Genomic DNA, 7,754 nt, shown 5'->3' with positions numbered 1-7,754 from the left:
ATGATTGCCTGGATTAACGCATAGTCCTTTCACTTTTCTGCTCCAAGCTGCTGGGTTCTGCATTAAGCCCTTGTGCTTCTGGGGCTGTGGCCGTGCTGGAGAGCCGCTTGTGGGGGGCAACTGGTGACCTCGGTAGGGCGTGAAGGACGGACCGGAACGCCCCCCTTCCCATGAGGTTTCAGTCGCCCCCACACCCCCGGCTCATACCTGCTGTCCACAAGGCTCCCATGCGGCCGCCATCCTTCTTTCCAGAGAAGAGAGGGCGAATGGGGCAACACCCTTTCCCCTCTGGGCAGAAATGATGGCCTGGGTTAACTCATTGTCCGTTCGCTTTTCTGCTCTAAGCTGCTGGGTTCTGCATTAAGTCCTTGTGTTTCTGGGGCTCTGGCCGTGCTCCAAACTTAACTCTGACTTTCAGGGAGAAAGATTGGGTAGTTTACTTCTCATTGATCACTTTGTATACAGAGAGATGTCGCGCGGCCGCTTACGCGGCCGCGCGGTTTTGAGGAAAAGTCCTCGTTCCCGCATACTCGAGCTGTGTTTGTAGAGGCTTCTGGTCACTGGGGTTCCATCTGGGGGAGGCGGGATGCGGCACCTACTCCATCTGGAACTTGCGGGTGATCTCAGCTCTTTTTGGAACCTGTTTTTTCTTTTTTTTTTTCCTCCGGGATCCGGCACCCTCCATGTGTTCCTTCTCTTATGCTGAACGCTTCAAAGATGGCGCTGGGGGGCGGGCTGTGGGCGTGACTTCCGGAATCAGAGGTTACCTGGGAGGTGTAGTCCGGCAGATTTGAGAAAAAGTCCTCGTTCCCGCATACTCGAGCTGTGTTTGTAGAGGCTTCTGGTCACCGGGGTTCCATCTGGGGGAGGCGGGATGCGGCACCTACTCCATCTGGAACTTGCGGGTGATCTCGGCTCTTTTTGGAACCTGTTTTTTCTTTTTTTTTTTTCCTCCGGGATCGTAGTTACTGGTTTTGGCATATTGAATACGCCAGAGGGAGCTTGCCAGCCTCTGCCTGTGCAAGTGGAATACTCTTGGTGGTTTGCCGGGCTCTCTGATATATATATATATATATATATATGTATATATATATGTATATATGTATTACTCTCTATGATTTGTTGCCTACAGTCTGCAGTCCATCAAACATGGAGTGGTGAATTATGGAAAATGGGTAGGAAGTGTCTTATGGTGTGTCACATGGCTGCTTTGAGGCCGTGGACTGGAAAGCAGCCTGGAGCCTGGAGGGGTTGGGTAGTGGAGGTCGGCTGCTAGGGCTGGGTCCCTTGGGGTGGGGAGGGTTCTCACCTGTACCCCTCTGGGGCACCCCGAGTGAAAACAACCGGGTGCAGAGTCCAGTGGCATGGTTCTGGGGGCCTCCTTTTATACTCCTGTCTGAGAGCAGCAGCCATGAGTTCTGGAGGGTGGATGATGAGGAGATTATCTGGTGCTGGCAGGGTGTGGCCTAAGGGTGTGACCCCTGGGTCAGAGGAGACTGGGGGAAGCAGGCAGTAGATCTTGGCTCCTGACCCTGTTGAGTCCAGAGTCCAAGGTCACAAAGTTCCACATTATCTGGGTTCCTTGGGACTTCACTCCTGTGTGAGGCTCTGCCTGAGTGTCCGGAAAGCGGCCTGGACTGTTGTGGTGGTTGGGTAGAGGAGGTCGGCTTCTGGGGTTGGGTCCCTTGGGGCAAGGAGGTCTCTTGCCCGCCCCCCCCCCCCCGGGGCGCCCCTAGTGGAAACAGTATATTTGATAAGGTATATATTTTATTTTGTTTTTGCCATTCATTATGATTTGTGATTTTTTATATTTATGTTATTTTTACTAACAAATGTTAATTTAGGGGAAGTGCTAAATTTTTATTATTTAAATTTTTTTAGTTCTTTTTTCTCTTTTTCTTATGATATTCCTATTATACATATTACAATTTTTGTCATTATCCCACATAGTAACTCTATTGTTTATGTCTTAATTTTTTTTGCACTATGGAGTGAGAAAGCGGTGGGTTAGGCCACACCTGGAAGTGCTTATTGTATCATGTAGTGCTGGGGATTGAATTTAGGGCTCCTGCATGCAAGTATGCGTGCCATTCTTCAAGCTATCTCATTTATTGCTTTAGGGAATTAAATAATTATTGGTATATCATCTAGCTAAAGCATTCTCTACTATAGCAATGCTTAATTGAAAAACATATCTAAGAAGGACAGAGTTTAACAGAACACATACAGAGTCATTGCAGTTGTTTTAAATTCATGATCTGAGCTTCCCAATTTCCCTACCATGTCTGAATCTTCACTCGCTACCTGTCTGAATGCAAGGTTCCGTCCCAATGGAAAACCAGCAGGACTGTACTAATGTTCAAGAACGGAGACATCCATGATATTGGCAACTATCGCCCGATCTGCCTATTGTCTGTCATCTACAAGTTCTTCACTCGAGTCATCCTAAATAGGATTAGCAGAACACTAGATGAAGGACAACCATGCGAGCAAGCCGGGTTCCGCAAAGGATTCAGCACCATCAACCATATCCACATGATAACCAAGCTAATTGAGGTTTCTCGGGAGTTCAAGATGCCACTCTGCCTAATGTTCATTGATTTAAAGAAGGCCTTTGATTCTGTTGAGATGGAAGCGGTCATTGAAGCCCTAGCCAATCAGGGCATTCAAGCCCAATACATCAGGATCCTCCGTGAGCTGTATTGTGGATTCACTACCAGGATCTCACCATTCTAAAAAGAAGTGATCATTGATGTCAAGAGAGGGGTGCGGCAGGGTGATACCATTTCACCAAAACTCTTCAGTGCCACCCTCGAGAACATCATGCGACGACTGGAATGGGAAGGAATGGGAGTGAAGATAGATGGTCGGCAACTACACCACCTCCGCTTTGCTGATGACATTGTTTTAATAACACCAAACATCAGCCAAGCGGCACAAATGCTGGCCAACTTTGACCGTGAGTGTGGAAAGGTAGGACTACAGCTGAATCTTACGAAGACAATGTTTATGAGAAACAGCCTCGTTCCTGATGCCCCATTCGCTCTCAACGGAACGACCATCTCCGAATACAACAGCTATGTGTACCTAGGTCGAGAGGTCAACATGACAAATGACCTGGCACCCAAGCTGCGCAGGAGAAAGAGAGCGATTTGGAACGCCTTCAAGAACGTCAAAGAAATAGCTAAGAGGACAAAGAACCTCCGGCTCCGTGCACATCTCTTTGATTCCACTGTTCTTCCTGCGTTAACATATGCCTCAGAGACCTGGGCCCTACGCAAACAGGATGAGAACGTTATTCAGGTCTCCCAAAGAAGAATAGAAAGAGCTATGCTTGGAATATCACGTTTCACTCAAATGAGAGAAAAAATCCGGAGTTCCGACATCCATGGACGATCAAGAATCAGGGATGCTGTCTCATTTGCCAAGGTGTCGAAAATCAGATGGGCTGGTCACGTAATGAGATATAAAGACGACCGCTGGACTAGAGCTGTTACCGACTGGATTCCACGGGATGTCAAAAGACCGCGTGGCCGCCCACCTTCCAGATGGTCAGACTTCTTCGTCAAGATCATGAACGATCGGTTTGAGGCCCTTCATGTTCCCGGAGCGAACAGATGCCATTGGGCTACACTAGCACGCGACAGAGACAAGTGGAGACGTTACTGGCGCCCGCTCGAGCAAATCGATGACTAAGGGGAAGTTAAGTGATTAAATGATTAAGTCTGAATCTAATATTTGCTTTTTATCTTCAGATTTTGATTTTTGTCTTTTGATATGCTTTGTAACTTTTTCTTGGTAACCAGTGTAGAAATACTGTGGTGAATAGTGACAGAGAGAAGATATTCTGTGATACTGTGCTTACATCTTGTTTTTAGTAAGTTTGTGACCCTGGATCTCAGTATTCCCAGACATTTCTCTCTCTCTCTCTCTCTCTCTCTCTCTCTCTCTCTCTCTCTCTCTCTCCATATATATATATATGTGTGTGTGTGTGTGTGTGTGTGTTTCACAAATTATCTATCTATCTATCTATCTATCTATCTATCTCTCTATCTTCTATCTATCTATTCTTACTTGCATGGACAAGTGAATACAGTATATTACAAGTTGGATTATTTTTATTCCTTCAAATCAGTTAAGTTCTGAGATACCCCAACAAATTGCGTCTTCTTAAATTAATTTCCCTGAGGATTGGCCTCATTAAAAAAAACTCAGTACTCTGACATATTTCAAAATGGATCCTTCTCCTGTACCCCCAGCAACTCCCACTCCCAACAGTGAGGGATGAACTCCCACCCCTAACAATGAGGGCTGTGTGTGTGTATGTATGTACTATGCATATCGGAGAGAAATCCTGATGATGTATGTCTCACATTATTGTGAATTGTAAGACTGGTACTCTCTGGATAAATGTTCTCAGTAGTCCACACCAAGCCCCCAGCAATGTGTCACTTAAGTTATTTAGTCATTTTTACCCAGGCACTGGTTCCTACAAAGTGCTCATGAGTCTCCACTTCAGAAAGTTACAATGACCATTATTCACTTATCTGTCTCTCCAGTCCTGGTGTAAGTACTTTGTCCCATGTCCTCCTCACCGTTATGGATCTCAGAAGGGCTGTTGACCTTTAATTTGTTCAGTGTCTTACTTATAAGCACAGACTGACAAATTCTAAACTCCTTACAAGTGATCCCAGAAACTGAAAGTTCCTGGCTATTGTTTTAGCATGCTACTAATTGAAAATTCTTTGTGATAGCTTTCTATGTAGTTGTAGAAGTAAATCAGAAAGAAACACTATAGCCCTTTCATTATTGTACGTTTTCAATACAAGAGGTTTGCGAAGATCCTAAGACCAGGTCAGATTTTTAAAAAGTTCTTTTTTATGACTTTTAATTTTCTGCCTTGAAACTATTTCTTCCCTGCAACACTCTTCTATGTTCCTGTCAGTTCTATTCTTGACTATGCAGTTTATTGAAGTTAATTTATAAAAACTGCAACTGAATTTTTTGAAACTAAAAAAGAGTCCATTTATAATTTTAGATTACATACTCTTTTGTATCATATAAGCCTAAATACTATAAATGTCAAATGAATATGTTAGCAATCCTTTAGCGTATATAATATCATATGTTTCTTCTTACTATGTCAAAAATTATGTTATTTCCCATACACATATTCTCTTTTGATATGTATCCCACCATGCAATATAGATGTTATTATAATGGTTACTCTAAGAAAAAATAAAAGACTAAATAGACTAAATAACATCAAATCATAGCAAATTTTGTAGTTTATATTTAAATGCAGAGATGATCAATTCCATAGTCTATAGCTGCAAAATTATTTTCCAAAGAGTTTATATTATGATTTATTCACTTTATTAATGATAAAAATAAGATCTTATATTTGATGATTAAATGTGATTATGAATTGTCATAGGAATTTGTTATCAAATGGTAAAACTTATATGATTTGAATCCAGTTTTTCTATAAAAAATTCTGAAAGTCTTGCAGATTCCTATCATGTGCTCCTTGACACTCTGCTACTTGTACTTTATTTTCACTCATGTGATCAGATTATGCTATCAAGTTTTCATCATTTCTAACATTGTTAAATGAGGATGGCGATGATTATAATTTATGATATGGGCTGGAACAATAGCACAGTGGGTAGGGTGTTTGCCTTGCACACAGACGACCCAGGTTTGATTCCTCCACACCTCTTGGAGAGCCTGGCAAGCTACCAAGAGTAGCTTGCTGGCACAGCAAAGCCTGGCAAGCTACCTGTGACATATTCGATATGCCAAAAACAGTAACAAGTCTTGCAACTTGTTGTGAGACATTACTGGTTTCGCTCCAGCAAATTGATGAACAATGGACAGTACTACAGTGCTACAGTTATATCTTGGGAAGTTATAGCATATTACTCTGTTAAAATTGCATATCATCTCCCATCCCAACCAATTCCTACGTGTGCTGAAAGTAGATAAAGGACCAAACATGATAACCTCTCAGTGTCTGTATTGAAAACCATCTTGTTCAAAAGTGGAGAGAGAGTATGGGGAATATTGTCTGCTATAGAGTCAGGGAGAGGGTGGGAAAGGGGGGTAAACTGGGAATATTGGTGGTGGGTTATGTGCACTGGTAGAAGGATGGGTGTTTGATCATTGTGTGATTGTAACTCAAACATGAAAGCTTGTAACTGTATCTCATGGTGATTCAATAAAATAAAATAAATTGCATATCATGAAATTCACTTTTCATAATGTTCGTTCTATGAGTTGTGACAAAGACATGGATTGATGCATTTAACAAGCCAATACCATACATATACTTCTTTCAAGGGTGATCAACAATTCTGGCTTAAATGGAAGTAATAGAGATTCCTGCACATAGTCCTGCTAGTTTTAAAATTGCAACTATCTTGGGGCAGTAATTAAATACTAAGTGATTTCTGTACTCAAACTTCTCTCTAACCTTTTTTTTTTACTTGATTTTAATTTTATTGAATCACCATGAGATAGTTACAAGCTTTCATATTTGAAGAAGGAAAAGCCCTTTAAGAGGAAGCAGGTATTTCCCTCACAATCCAGGAGATGGAGGTGCCGGTGATTGAACCCGGGGCCATGTGCATGCTAAGCACATGCTCTACCACTGAGCTACACCCCCACGGCTCTATACTTCCCAATCCTCAACTCCTGACAATTATCCATAGATTCTCTCTCTTTATAGTGCTTCTTTTTCCCACAATGTCATGTAAAGGGAATGACATAATAATTCTTTAGAGGTAAGCTCTATAGTTGAGGTTCAATGAAGAACTAAATAATAATAATAACCTTCAATTTTTCTACCTTTTAATTTTTTTTCTTATTGTTCAGGTAGGCATGATTTTTTCCTAGTCCTCCACATTTCTGAACTTAAACCACTCATCTACTTTTTTGAATGAAGGAAGCAAAAATCTTAAATAAGAAACGTTCCATATGGTGGTCTAAATGTAAGATTTACTTACATGTAAGTGAAATAAAATACATGAGAAGCTGATAATAGTTTTTTTTTCTCCCAAAGAAGAAACCAGAAAAGGTAGGTCAAAAACAACAGCAGGGAAAAGAATGTTCAAGATCAAAGAGAATGCAAAATGCAGCTTAAGTGCTACTTAGATTGTAGGCATATAATTGTCCCTTTATGGCTATCTGGGGGCAAAATATAGCTTTAAGCAGTTCTCCACTAGCTATTATTGAACTCTAGTATCACCAGCTAAAGACTAATGTTTCATGGAAAATAGTGATTGGTATCATAATTTTCTTTACATGTGCTCTAAGGGATACAGTTGGCAATCTTGGTTTCCTAATAGACTCATATTCTCACAACAATAATAAAATTATTACTCAGCATTCATGTAAATGATTACAAAGTACAGCAATAAGCAAAAGGTATTCAACCTCATTATTATACAGTAAGGACATTCCAAAGTTAGTCAAAGAAATCAGTAATGAATGAGGCATTTCTTTTTACAAACAGAAATGTGTATTGTTTTTAACCCAAACCTACTTCCTTGGAAATATGGTAATATAAAAGTGAATTATATTTTCTCTTTAAAACAATTCTGTTCACCACCTAGCATATTTTCTCAGATTCACACATTAAAGCCTTATTTTACTGAACTTAAGTCATAATTTTATGTAAATATTTATAGAGAATTTTTATCCTGGCTAACTAAAGAGAAAGAAAGAAAAAAATAACTGTATTATGTAGGTCT

The 7,754-nt window shown here is 41.0% G+C and overlaps 1 non-coding gene across 1 annotated transcript; it reads right to left on the bottom strand.

Annotated features, from left to right (window-relative positions):
- Positions 1 to 6,595: 6,595 nt before the first annotated feature.
- On the bottom strand, positions 6,596 to 6,667 carry TRNAA-AGC (transfer RNA alanine (anticodon AGC)). Its single transcript has one exon. It is a non-coding gene; the product is annotated as a tRNA-Ala (tRNA).
- Between the last annotated feature and the right edge of the window lie 1,087 nt (positions 6,668 to 7,754).

The sequence above is a fragment of the Sorex fumeus genome, unplaced genomic scaffold (assembly GCF_029834395.1).
Source record: "Sorex fumeus unplaced genomic scaffold, SorFum_2.1 ptg000128l, whole genome shotgun sequence".
Lineage (NCBI taxonomy): Eukaryota > Metazoa > Chordata > Mammalia > Eulipotyphla > Soricidae > Sorex > Sorex fumeus.
The sequence above is the reverse complement of the archived record's forward strand: the minus strand, read 5'-3'. Positions and strand labels throughout refer to the sequence as shown.